The 14663-nt window shown below is 40.3% G+C and overlaps 1 protein-coding gene across 4 annotated transcripts in view; it reads right to left on the reverse strand.

Moving 5' to 3' along the window:
- FOXP1 (forkhead box P1) overlaps positions 1 to 14663 on the reverse strand; it is a 381899-nt gene that overhangs the window by 208962 nt on the left and 158274 nt on the right. For all 4 annotated transcript variants that reach the window (XM_082288840.1, XM_082288838.1, XM_082288839.1 and 1 more), the window contains exon 3: positions 11085 to 11150. The gene's annotated coding sequence lies outside the window, so the exon portion shown is untranslated. The remainder of the gene's footprint in view (positions 1 to 11084; positions 11151 to 14663) is intronic.

The following is a 14663-nucleotide window of genomic DNA, read 5'->3' on the forward strand; positions in this document are numbered from 1 at the left end:
TGTTATTTCCATTACCAGAGGCTAAACCAGTTAGGTCCTAAGGGCAAATTAAAGAGCTTGCTTCCAAGTTCTGGTCCTTCAGAGGAAGGATGTAACTATTCTCCATAACAAGGAAGATGCTGACACAAAAGCAAATAATTGCCCTAAAAATGGTTCATTCTCTGGCATGATTAAATAAAGAAAATATAGTAAACTACTTTGCATGCAGAGGATAAAATCAATATAGTTTCCATTCAGGCAATAAAAATTATAGCACATTGCTTTAGATACATAGATACTCTTCATTTAAGGTAGAGTTTCCACAATTCCCCGCTGAATACCCAGCTCTGCAGCATGCACCTCTCTATAGCACTCAGCAATCTCTGCTTGACATTAGTGCGAAACAATATTCATTAAGAGCATAACACTAAAGTGCAACATGTAAGTAAATCAAACTCTCAATGCTCTATTTTACAAATTTCATGGGCCACTGGGGATAATTAAAAGGGTAATTATACAAAGTTGGTGCAGTTTTGAGACTCAAATGACATTTTCTGCTTTAAAGCACTCGATAATCTGCTATTTTTTTACTAGGACAGTCTTTTTGTACTTTGATGGTCAAACAGCATAAACAAACAAGAACTGTTTTTAAGGTATTTCAATTCTTTTTTCTCTCCCTCTCTCCCCACACTGTTTTTCTTGATCAATACCACTCACTAGTTATTCCTAAAAGCACCATATTATCAAGAAAAGGGAGACCTTTGGAAAAAAGAAAAAAATCCCTGATCACTATAAAATGCCACTGAGTCTCAAGTCTGGCTTAAAATGTAGCTCTGAACAAAAATGGCATTGCTTTGGGTGTTTACAGCGCTGGAGCGCTGTTTGGTTTGTCACTGTGTTTAACCACTGCTCTAAAGCCAGCAAAGTACATTACTGGTAGTAACAGCTCATGAAAAATACAGCGAAGAAACTGCTAGTGGCAGAAGCATTTAACTTTCTTGTTAGCAGCCTCCCCCATGTGGCACTTTAGCACCAGCAAGTTGTTTATTATGTTCTGTGCCAGGCAAAACTGATTAAATGGGGCTCTTAAGAATCAAAGCGTTATAAATTCATGGAAATACAGCAAGCAATAAATTCCATGGAATTAAAAGCTTACTAGTGCTATTAGCATTTCAGGGTGTTTGCATTGTTAATAGTGATGTGCAAAAATGATGTTCCTATAAGACAAGGCAAACCAACAGAACATATGCTTTAGCTGCTACATTTTTATACCATGTCATCATTAATGGCTTTTCTTTTTTCCAAAAAACCTAAAAAGCTCATTAATGTTTTAAGGAAAAAACTGAACCAAAGGTCTGTAGACCAAGGATTTACATCCCTAGTTAAAGAAAAGTATTATGTAGGGAAGGTAGCACTGTTGTGACTCTGTGGAAGAGCAGGAGATGGATTTCCTGGAGCAGAGCTGGGGAGGAGGGAGAAGGGGTGAGGCAGGGTGACTTTGGTGACACTACAGGGACACGATACAACACAACTTGCTAACAATTTAATAAGTAAACTCGATGCATAGTAATTCATAATACCAAAAAGAAAGGGCAATGTGGTCTGACCTGGTGGTCAGTAAATCTGTCAACAGCTCTCCAAACAGACATCTTTACTCCGGGTCGCTCTATCATCATTCCATGGGAATGACTCTGCTGGCAGGTGACTAACTTCTCCATCATTACTGCAGAGCTCCATGTGAAACACGAGCCCAGGCTGGGATGAGGCCTTCCCTTATGCCCATCTGTTTGCAGGTAGCTGATAACTTTGTAAATGGAATTCCTTTCAAGCAGAAACTTGGTAAAGAAACTGCTTTAGGTGTGTGGCTAAGCAGGAAAGGAATGGGACACCTTTCAAAACTGAAAAAAAATAGGCCTTGCAGGGTTTGTTGCTGGGTTTTGGGGGGAGATTTTGCTTCGGGTTTGGTGGTTTTTTTTTTTTGAAAGGAACAATTTGTACCTTTCTGAGCTGCCTGAGCACACAGCAGCCAGATAACATAACCTGCAATGTCCCTCTGGAGGGCAAGGGGCAAATCTGGCTCTTGTTGCAGACAGGAAAATCAAATCACTGCCTTGTTGCCACAGTTAAGGTCTGACATAGGATAAAGAGCATATTCTGGATGGTACATCATGCACAGCTGGCAGTGTGCAAAGTCAAAAAAAAATCCCAAGAAAGCCTTGTCCAGAACAAACAGTCCCCATGCCATGGAGTGAGTCAGCTGCAAGGGTAGGAAACAAACCCCAAATCCTGTCTCGTGGGCTCAAGCTCTGTGCAAAGGACACATTAACAGCGAAAACCCTCTCCCAAGATTGAGGGGGTTGACATTTTGTTTGCCCCAAGCAAAACAAAACAAAGCAGTAGGTTTTTAACTGCTCAGAGGCACATTGTCTTTTTGATGTATGCATGTCCTAGCAGTCACACATCTGCATCGGGAGAGAAATAGCCCGGTTTTTTTGGCAGTTATTTAGTCCTTTTCATCTGAAAGTTGAAAATGCACCACCGGTGAACCTTTGCAGCTCTGGGTTCTGCATATAAAAAGCAGCTGCTGAATACATGCAGGGAGCAAGGGCTTTTTCTTAATGTTTGAACAGTTCCAAGTTCAAACCCATTAAAGTCCAGGTCACACCGGGATCATGTCACTGTTAATGCATCCAGTTACACGCTGAGGGAAACCCAATACAAAACTATGACAAACTCTAGTTCTCCTGCAGAGATACTCTAAGGTCTTGCCCAGATGATGCCACAGATCACTCTTCATGGGCGGTGACCAGACAGGATGTCAATGTCAGAGGACGAGTCTCTTTACAGTTGTTTTTAAAGAGGTCTCCTCAAATGTCCACAAAGCTTGTTGGGACCTTTTCCCTTCCCTCCTCCTGGGGGAAGAACTTACTGTCCCACTGATGTTTTCTCTTACACATCACAGGCTCCCGCACAACCTCCTCCCACAGCATCAGCAGCCCACCCACTGTTGTGCTTCACGGTGAACACCTCTAACTCCGTGCTCCTTGTTTTGGGAGCCAATCCTCTCTGCAGGTGGGCATGGTCACACTTGCTCTTGGAGGACTTCTCACCTGGCCAACTATGTGCTGTCCTGCAATGGCAGCAGCAGGGGAGCAGGAGATTTGGGACAGCTACAGCCCCAGCCACCTGTGGAGATACAGCCACCTGTGGAGATACTCCCCCTGCAGATACGTGGTATCTCATCATACAGCTGGTACAGTCCTACTCTCTTCCTAAGAGGGCAACTGGTAGCTTCTGGCAGAGCTTCTGGTTCCTCCAGTGACAGAGTACAAGTGACATTGGGATGCAGGGGGATGTAGCACAGCACCACACCACAGCCCTGCCCACCCAGGAATCACTGCAGGACTTCCGTATCATCTTCAAACACAGCCAGATCTAATAAACCAAACTATTTACCCAGCTTCTCTGAGCTTTCCACCCTAACTGTGCTGGCAAAGGAGGAAAAGGACTTTACTGGGCTTTTTCACCTTATCAAGTATCTAGAAAATCTGGCAGCTGACCTGGATGTGTTTCAAGGTGAGTTAACCATGGCACCTTACGGAGCAGCATTGCTCCAGTTGGCCTGCAGATCATGAACACAGAACACAAATTTTGGCAAGATTCAGCACGCACACACTATACACATGGGATTTACACCACGCACATGTTCGATTTGCACTGTTCTTCATGCAGTTTTCTGAAACTTATTGCAGAGTTAAAAAATGGGAAAGAATCGTGAATAGTCTCAGAGATTCAATATGTGTAATTTTTTTAAACACTAGTAACTTTATTAGTAAACTTCAAGTTATCTTAAAAAAAAAATTGCCTTGTGCACTTGAGTCTCATTGAGGAGAAACAAAAAAGCCAGTCTGCATTTTTAAACTATATTCTCTCAGATATTCGCCATTCCAAAGAAGAACAGGCCAGACTCTCCTTTTAATTACATTAATGAAAATCCAGGTAATTCTTTCAGTTTTAACTAATATTTTGTCTAATTAGTATTTTTTTTCTCCCAAAACATGTATTTATCTGCTGTGAAATCAAAGGCAGAAATGAATTGGTTTAAAGATAGCAGAGAGTAAATAACAAGTTTGGAACCTTGCAGCCTTACCCTGGCAATTTGTCTCATATAATTGACTCAGCAGACATGCTTACAATTTCTTACAACTTTTACAAGACCTCCTATGGGCTTATTTTAATGTTCTCCAAAACTAAGCTCAAAGCCTTGGACTCTCTAAGCAAGTAACACCAAAAGCAATCACCCTCCCTCCTTAAAAAAAAAGGAAACAAACAATAAAACCACATTTTTCTTGCTGGCTATTGGATCTTAAAGAGGAACAAAGATGCAAATGAATTTGCACTTTTTCAGAGATAATTTTTCTGTTCCTTTTCAATAACACTGTTTTTCATAACGTTCAGTTCACATTCAATAACTCTTTAGAAGCAAAATTTTCCCAATAAAATTCCCTTTCCCAATTACTGGAATAAAATTTAAATGGAGGATGACAGCAATAAAACAAACACAAACCAACTAAAAAGGGGTTAAAAAGTCCCCCACCCCCCCAAAACCGGAAATGGTCTCATTGCCCATATTATTGATTTATGCTGTCGTTGGCTTTTAAATGTAGCACTTTCTATTTCTAAGATCTTTACAGACAATTACTAATGTCACAACTCTGTGGCCCTGTTCCATTGGTGGAAGTGCCCCAGGAGCAGGAAATGCTGTGCCCTTCCACAGACACTTCCTTCCAATGCTGGGATCCAATAACCCTTAATAAGTCAGAGGATTAGATGAAACACTTGTATTACAACTAATAAAGATAAACACAGGGGCTAGCAAAACTAACAAAAAGGGTATGACGGGAGAAGGAAATAGACCTATTACTCAAAAGATGCCAATTTATGTTTTTTTTGGGGGGGTTAACAATTCTACCCTTTAAAAAAAAAAAAGAGATTATCATATTTCAACAAAAATCTATTCTGAAAAGTCATATTATAAACTATGGATATTAAGGGTTTGCAATGGAAATGACATCAGAGTCTTAGTTACAAATGTCCAAATGTTTGTGCTACCCTACTAAAAAAATAAACAGTGAGCTCAGAGTAAGAAATGACCCATTTGAGCAATTAAGCAATATTACGCAAAACACACTGAAAAGTATAGGGCCAGCAGAGGTGGGAGAGCCACAAATTAAAATTCACAGATTGCACCAGGAGAAAGACTGAACAATTAAACATCTCAGAGGTGTCTGAAGTTCCTGCCATTATCTGAGTGAAAAATGCTTTCATATGTTGCAATGAGAAATACGGGCAGGCAATCAGGAGCAAAAAATAACTTTATTTCTTTTCTTTTTAGCACCCTTGCTCTAAGATGAGCTACAAGATGAAGAGGGTGGCCTCCCATAATGCCCACTGACATCACTGGTCTTGTAACACTTGTAAAACATGGCTGCCATCGCAGTACAACAATAACTTAAATATCATGGAAGATATACTTCTGGTGTGGGAGAAGGCAACAGGCAGTGACCTTACAGATGACCAAATAAAATACGCAATAAGAATCTATTTCTGGAGTAATTTTCTCACATCTCTAGATTTTGTAACACAGGAACGTGCACCGTCTGCAATGTGAGTTTTCTAAAGGCAGGTTCCAAGTCTACAAGTGGCTCTTGCCCTTGTGCTGAGAGACAGGCATGGCCATGAGACCCCAGCAGACATCACTGGTGTGTTTGGAAGCCCACCAAGCCTATTCAGCAGGTGAAAAACATCACTGGATCCACTGGCCCAGCAGCATAACTTGCACAAAGTATTACTACAGCTCTGAATTCAGAGTTCACTGCCTGCTCCCACAGGAAACCTTGAAACTGGATTATTTCCATCACATTCTGTGTTTGAGACCAAGCATGAGTTCAGGCTATCTGTAGGTCATACCTTGGTTCTGGAGTAACAGACCAATGCTGTTCCTGCCTATGCCATTCCCAATTCTTTCCTCAGTCAAGCTGTGATAAAATGCAGCACATTCTGACATATTATCCAGCCTGGTTTTGAAGAACCAGGCCAGAAATTGCATGGCCTGCATCACATGGTGTATTATGAGCTGTTTCCTTGGTGTACCTGTACTGGCAAACATCAGTGCACCCTTTTTTGGCTGCTCAATCTGCAGTCACAGCTTTTACATGTTGGGCCATTTTCAATACATGCATTTGTTTCAATGTCTGCAGCTGTTTGATCTGGGGGTGCAGATGAGGCTAATCTAGAGGTGTGTCAGCCTCGAGCTCCATGTTCTTCAGGGATTCAGAATGGGTGATGGTACTTTGAATGCAATTTAGGTCATACAGCTCAGCACTTGCATTTCACTGAGGATCATACTGAACATCCACATAAACTAATGGGAGAAACACTGTGAGATTATGCAAAACACTGGCCAAATCTTGCTCACTTTAACAGTCTTCATGAAGACCAGAAAGATTTGGTCCAAAAGCATCAGATAAGAGGATCAAAACCTCCTACTGACTATCTTAAAACAGAGAAACATATTTTACTATCAACCCACTTGAAGATTTATAAGATATTAAGGAATATTAAGAAGAAAAAGAAGAAAAGCTAAATGGGCCAAAAGAAAACAAAAGAAACATGTTCTCTCGAGACTGCTAATGCTGGCAGACAATAGCACAGAAAGAACTCCTCTGACAGATCTTTGAAGTCTTCAATACAGCAAGCTAGTGGGCCATGTTAATGAGATTTGCTCAGATACTTCTTAAATTATCCCAAAATGTCTTAATCTATTTTCTACATCTTCTTGACCCAATTGCTTCAGAAAAGTCACAGCTTCACACACCTCTGGACCGAACTTTTCATTCAAATAGGTAAGGTCTTCAAACACTTTGTGTTTCCAATGACCCACCCAAAAACTTTTTAGGGTGTACCCCAAAACATGCACGTAATGTAATTTCTGTTACTAATGATTACAGAAACACTTTACATCACACTGTACCTTTGAACCTTAAGAAAAGGTCTGACCTTAAGACCTTCTAGTAACTCAGTTCTTAACAATTAGGATATTACAACTTCTCTCAACAATCCAAAAGTAAATAAACCCAGTCTTAGATGAGGCCTGACAGACACTGATCACTCCACCAGCAAGGCAGCAGTAAGAATCAGTGGGATCTGTCTCCCCAGTCCCTATTTCCTGCTGAGGGTGACACAAGAACTCATGCAAAATGCTTCCAGTACAGCTCTATGTAATTTGGGCCCACTGAAGAGCAAACACTGGAGAAAATGTCCAAGAACCAGATTGTCTGTTCTGTTCCAGACTTCCTTGTGAGTGCATTCCAGTCCATATTCAGGACCCATTTTCAGAAGTAGCTGCCCACCACATGTTCTAGGGACAGGAGCTGTTTCTGCTCTCTAATATGCTGTAAGACCTTTAGGTCAAAAGCAGGAAGAGTCAAGGTGCCAAATTCACTAAGAAAAATATCATCCTACCAACTTCCCACTGCCTGATGTGCAAACATTCCTGTGACCCAAGCCAGTACAAAAAAACAGGACTAAGGACATCACCAGCACATCTTCTGGAAGTCACCAGCAAGGAAGAGTGCTGGGGAGAAACTTCACATGCTGGTGAGCCTTTCATAAGCAGAAATGTGTCTGAAAAAGTTTGTTTCAGGGTTTTGACTTTTTGCAATGGCCAGCAAAGACGTGGGACAGTGACTTGATAACCTGGTTTCAGAAGCATTTCTCTTCCTAATGGAACAAAGTTGGAAAAAAGTAATTTTTTTTTTTTTTGGTCCACTTTGTTTTTCATATAGACCAACTACACAGTCCATTTTTTGTATTGGGTTTAGGAGAAAAAGTCCTTGTAACTTTTCTCCTGGCTTGAAGGGAAGGGAGGAGAAAATACACCTATATAAGAGAGTTAAAGCTCAAACCCACAGATTTATCTGTTGATCATCTCATTCAGCTCTGAGTTACAGCAGGCAGCTTCTGGTTTATTATCAATATTTAATCAGCATTTAACTCTGACAAGCATTAAGATTTGAAATTTTAAACTAAGTGCAACTTTGCTAAATCCTTTGTGTTGATTTTTTTGCCATTAAAGGTTTTCTAAAGGATTCTATCTTTGCTATCTTAAAAGTCTACATGTGCCTTTTGTTATCAATAATGTACAATTTTAGTAGCATGTTTTGTAGTTTTTAATTTTTCAGCATGCAAGCTATCCCTGATTTACAACAGCTCACTGAATGCTGTTTGATTATTGAAAATGCTTTTACTACATTTAAACAAGTGACTTCTCCTGGAAAACTAACTAATTATTGTCCATAATTCTGTAAAAATCCGTTTCCCCTCCCTTCTCCCCAAATCAAACATTTCGAACTCTTACTTTAAGGAAAAACTGGCATATAATTAGGCATTATGCCTAACAGTGCTAAATAAAGGGAGAATGTAAACATCTTAATTCTGGAGGTTTAACTATCAAAGCCCCTTGCTGTATCTGTTCTGTTACTTGTGTTTCTGTTCGGAGCTCCTTGGAGCTCACAGGAAAAAAAGAAAGCAAACAAAGCATGCAGAATAAAAATCTATTTTGCCAGCTCTGAGCTGCCTCCCACCCCGCATGCCCGAGGCCAGGCTCACACGCAGGGCTGGGACGCCTGGGGCCACGCAGCTGCTCCTCAAGGAGTAGAGTCCTGCTCTGCAACTGCTCTGAGCGGCTTAACCGCTAACTCAGGAGATGGGATTTCACCTGAAATTAAGCTATCAAGCAATTGAGCTCAAACTCAATCAACCAAACCCTTAACCTTCCCTGTTTCAGTGGCACTGCTCTAATTAGGACTCTATCACTATTTCCATTACTATCTCCTATTCTCATGGTTTATTATCTCAGCGGTTTCAATTCTCGCCCAGTTTAAATTTGACATCCAGTTTCTTGGACCACATATCATTCATTATGGCTTTATTTTATGAAATATGTTGCAAGATTACAGACCGATCCTGCAATAAATAGGTTTTTGTTGAAAACTGCACCCCTCACTGTGGTACAAGCAGGACAGAGCCAAACCTTCTCTGAGAAACAAGTCCCAACATTAAAGGACACGTTGAACAGCTTGTTTTCTATTAAGTTTTAAATTTTGTTGAGCAGTTTGAAATCATATCCTTGAACACAGATCCACCTGCACACACCACAGCTGCCCCATGGCTCTCCAGTCCTTACTGTCTTCCCCTTGAGCCTGGATCAGCTTCTAGGAAGCACAGTTTGGCTGAACTCTGCTTACCAGCTCTACTCAGGGGGGAGAATCAATAACCTATGATGCACAGGAGGTCAGACTGAAAAATCTAATGGTCTTTTCCAGTGACATATTCTGTGAATCACCCAAACTGCTTTCTGCTGAAGGATGAGTGACAGAGGGGATGTGTGCCTGAGTGGTGCACTGATGGTAGTAGTACAAAACAGATCTGCTTTTGGAGACACGGCCTACAAGCTTCAGGTGAGTCTAAAGGCAGTGTTCTGCATTTAACACCACCAAAATTCCTTGTTTTCCTGGGTCACATAGGACACAGCCACACATGAACTAAGAACAAGAGTCCCATTAATGCTGAGGCCCTCTGATGTACCTGGGATTTCAAATTCTTCCCTTCTTCACAAAAACTCAAAGGAGGAACAACACTGCAGAGCAAGGAACCACTATCTCCTTAAACTGCAGGATCTGCATCTTCTCCAATAGCTGAAATACATCTAATACTTCATGGGCTCCACCATAAATGAAAAACAAACCAGCAAGATTCAAGTCTTGGAGAGAGGCATATATCATATAGCTGACATACACCACTGGCATGGCCAAGGATTGCAATATTCACTTGAACTTTATGAATTTCATCCTAACTAAATAGATATTTCTGGCAACAAAGAACTGAAAAAAAAAAAAAAAAAAAATCCCACTTCGTCCTCAGATCTATTTTAATTTAAACCAGAAGAGAACAGGGACATTTTTTCCCCCTTCAAGTACATTTTAATAAAATTAAAAATAAAAATAGCTCTAATTCACTCCAATGCATTTAGTCATTCTGTAAAATTCTAAGTTTAAAATGAAATCACCATTTTATATTCAAACAAGGTCAAGAGAACAGCACTAACGAGCACTGACATCACAGCGAACAGCAGCCACTGCTCAGCGCTTACATCAGTGTTGCTTGTTGCTATGGTGCTTAACCGACTATTAATTTCTGAAAGAAGGTGATTATAAAGCAGCCATATGAACCTCAGTCAGATGACACCCTTCAGTACCAAACACTGATCTGCGTTACTCTTCTCTTCTGCAAGTTAATTTTGTGAATCACCACTTTTGTGATGTTAATATTCCTTCCCAACTTGAAACTTTGGACCAGAAGAGAGGCAAGGAGTTAATTTAGAAGCAAGGGACTTTCACGCTGCTTTAAATAAAAATCATTTTGCAGAGAGTGATATTTCTTTCCTTTTTGCTGTGCTCCAAAAGACTAAAAAGCATGTGTTTTAACTTTTGCAGTGATAATAAGCAATCAAATTAACAGCTAAATTTTGCTCTCCTGCTCTGCTCGACGTGCTGCTGTAAATCCAGGAGCGTCTCAGCCGAGGATGAAGTAGCACTGAAGCTGACTTGACCACTCCCCAGGGATTTGCCTCAGTAAGGGACCTTGCCACGGCCTGTGCTGCTGCTTCTCCCAGCCCAGCACCCACGGACCATGGAGCTGCCTCAAAGACCAGCTGGAGCAGGGTCTTCCCATTCCCACAGAAGCTTTGCCCAGTTACCAAACAGCCTTCTCAGAACATGGCTGAAAGCCAAAATGTGCATCTTTTTTGCCTTGCTCCTCAAATGCAACTGGACACCTAAACCATTAGCTTCCCAGGCAAAATATGGGTTTCAAGGCACAGCATTTACTTGAAAAGCTCCAAGCCCAATGCTGCAAACTTTATCCATGTTGCCAGAAAAGCCTTTACTTGTGCAACTAAGGTACGGTCCTGGGGTTTGCAGGATCAGATCCTTTGTTCAGACATACTTCAAAAATTGTGTGAAAAACAGTATATCTGTATTTACCTTCTTCAGTTGCTCCTGTAAAGCAATCTTCAGTTACAGCCACCCAAAAAGGTCACTCTTCTTACCCTGCAGAGAAAGGAGGTAACACACGTGACTCTGGGTCAGTGTCAGCAGCAGCACCCAAAGCATTTTCATTGGCACCACATTTGCAAGTACAAACATAAATAAAGCAACAAATGAATCTAATCATGTTTAATGGTGAATGACTTTCAGAGAGAGTTAATAAAAACAATCAAGTCACAGGACTGCTGCTTATCAGTACCAGCTAGTGTGAGGTTCTTCAGTTCAGCACAAACAACTTGGTCTTTGGGAGGAGAAAAAGAGAAGCAAAAAACCCCATGGAGATGAGACATCTTTGTTCTCTAACATAAACTTTCTTAATCTTGATGTCTATCAATCTATTTTCAGTTTGAATAATAAATGAGTTCAGTTCTTTGTTTCAGAAATCTGACTATTGTCTGCATGGGTTCTCCTTACTTAAGGCATTTTAAGACCATTTGTACTTGCTGCTATTTTATCTTCTGGATCCTTTCTTTTTTCTCATCCTTTTCCATAGAGACACGGTCCTAGATGAGATTTTAGAACTAGCTGCATCTTCCTAATTCAAGAAGTTGTTTACTGTCTTGGGATATCTTCTCATTAAGCATTACCAAGAGCACGCCAAGCATGCCAAGGTGGTGAGAGCAGTGGGTATTAAAAGGAGGAATAATTAAAGTGTATCTTTATAAAAAGTAGGAGGGAGAAAACAGCACGTGTAGGTTTTTTTTACCCTGTATATTACTGCATCTTGTGTACTCTCTCTTATGCAAAAGAGTATGTAATCTTTTAAGAAACATGACAATCTGCTACTTTCTGTTCATGTAATTGGGATCAACATATGGTACAAGAGAAAAGAAAAACATTTGTTTATTAATTTAGATCAAGTTACTAACTCAAACCACTAACAGCATTCAGAATTAATTCCACATCAATTGACCAAATACCTTAACAGAGTAAAATTATAACATAATTTCACTAAAATGTTGGTCTTCTGCCGCAGGGGTACAGAGTAATATGTAATATAGACAGAAAGAAACATGCAATAATTTGGTGACACAGATGACTTCATACGAAACGGAAAGTCAGTGACATGTGGATGTGTAAGACAGAGCTACGTGAAACTCCATTTCATAAAATTCACACAGTGATGTGGAGTTTTGGGGGTGTTTGTGAAACTCACCAAATGGTAAGTTGTGCTATTTACATCACTAGGTGAAGCTTTTTACTGAAGCAGTAAAATACCAACCTCTGGGAAAAATCAGAATCTTCACTAAGTTCTTTCAAAAGAATATGAACTCATTTGCCATTTATTTTGGAAGGAAAAATGTTTTCACAATGAGAATGTGGCATTACTTCTTTACCATTGAAACCTGATTATTGTTAGCTGGGAGAAAAAAAGGTTACCTTGAGATGAAATGAATATTGGTTTTATCTGTTGCTCACTGGCACTTTATTTCATTTTTATTTTTTATGTTTTCAGTGAGAAGCTCTTCACAGTTCTTGTAATGCAGTACCAGAACAACACGGGCCAAAATTTGTACATGTTTGCTGTATAGGAAGCCCTCTGTGCCTTGCTGAGGTACACATATAAGACATTCCTGATTCTGCACTGTAAAGGACATAACACTACTCCATCATAATAGGTCAGGGCTCACCTTCCTGAGAGTATGTAAAACAATACATCTTTTATGTAAAATACATGACCTCTGACATGTGATGTGCTCTTAGATTAGCAACAATAAAGGCTTTTATCCTGCTTTGCTGCAGGGGTTATCTTGGGTTTGACACTTTAAACCTCTTTTCATATTTATCTGTTTTATAAATTTTCTGGGTATTTGGCAGTCAGATCCTTATTTTGGCAGTATTTTGGCAAGCAGACTTCATTTCTACCCTGAGTCTTCACGATAGCAAATGAACCATCTTAAAATGTACTTTTTAAGGAAGCTGCTGAAAATTACACGTTTGCATAAAATGTGCATTCAGGATCTCTTTGGGCAGTGCTGGAAAAGGCAGGTATCATTTTCTAAACACATTTGTCATGCGTGACCCAAACACACTCCAAGGAAACCCGGCCCAACAACCAGCTGCTGGGAGACCAATAGGGTCTACAGAGGGCTGAGGAGGACTCAGTTCTCCTCACAAATTACTCCCTGATTGAAATCCAGACTGCTTTAATTTGTGGTTATCAAACGCCTACTATATGTTACCTGGCTTTCAAAAATATGGATAATCTACCATTAAAGTTAAAATGAGCAGCAGAAACAGCTGTTCCCACCTGTGAAAATTTCTCATTAATAGTCTAAAAGTTGAGTATCTCAAAACGTAGAAACACAAATACAGCCTTTCCTCCTGAAAATGTTTATACGGGTGAGCGAATTGATGTAGGCAACATACATTCCTTCCATCATGCTGTCTTTAAGATAAACACAAAGTACCATCAACACTGTAAGTGTGTGTGTGGAGCAAACAAAGAAAAAATCCCATCCTACCAAAGCAAGACATTTCGCTACACTCATATTTTCCCCCCAAGGAGATGATTAAAATAGAAAACCAAACCACAAATAAAAATCCACTTTGCAAGCAAGCAGCAGTGGTCCTCTGCCTCACGAGCAGAGAGAAGGTCTCCAAGTACCCTCAACGCTACCTCCACGGTTCAGCTGATCCCGCACACGAGGAACAGTCCATGCAAAACTCTGTGCCCTGCACAGATTTTACCTGATATTCCTGAAAATGTCAGGTTTGTTCACCACGTGCCTCAGTTTACCCACCAGTGAGATAGGTAATTGTAACATATTTTGGATATAAAGATACTTTTTAAAACAGCGTTTTTGGCAGGATTTTGGAAAGACAACAATAATCTTAACAAGATCATGACCTGAACCACTGCCATAAGCTCTTCCAACAGAAAGCTCCACTACTGTGTTGGATCAGCTCCTACCTATTTACCAGGTACCAAGGGACCAGCCAAAGATCAGAGGCTTTGCCATTACACCTGCTGTTGGGCTGGACCTTGTCACTTTTCTGATCCCACATTTATTTGATTTAGTGAGCTCCTCCTTCAGGGCAGCGAGGTCATTCCAGGGAGGCTGCAGGATGGAGCCCCAACTCAGAGATCACAGCAAAGCCAAATTTAACCAATAATACAGAGAATACTCAGAAACAGAGACTACTGCAGAACAAAAGTCTACTTAAAACTCTTAACATTTTTACTAATATCTAAATGAGAACAGCCTTGGGTATAGCCAAAAATAGATTAACAAGGACCTTGATCCCACACAAACTGGCTCTGAGTAATTTTACACAGGAAAGTAGAACACCAGTTGAGCTGCTCCTCTGCTCAGAATTATACATGTACATTTTTTTTGTCAGTGTCCCAGCCCTGAGAAGCCTACAATTTATTATAGGAAACCTAAAGCAGGAAAGGAATCTCCCCTTCACTACCTAGAAAGCACACTTTTATTAAAAAAAAAAAAAAAAGAAAAGAAAAAAAAAAAGATAAAACAGACACATGTGCCTGATAGCACAAGAAAAAATTGGTTT

This window comes from Coloeus monedula (assembly GCF_965178545.1).
Source record: "Coloeus monedula genome assembly, chromosome: 11".
In the NCBI taxonomy this organism is placed as follows: Eukaryota; Metazoa; Chordata; class Aves; order Passeriformes; family Corvidae; genus Coloeus; species Coloeus monedula.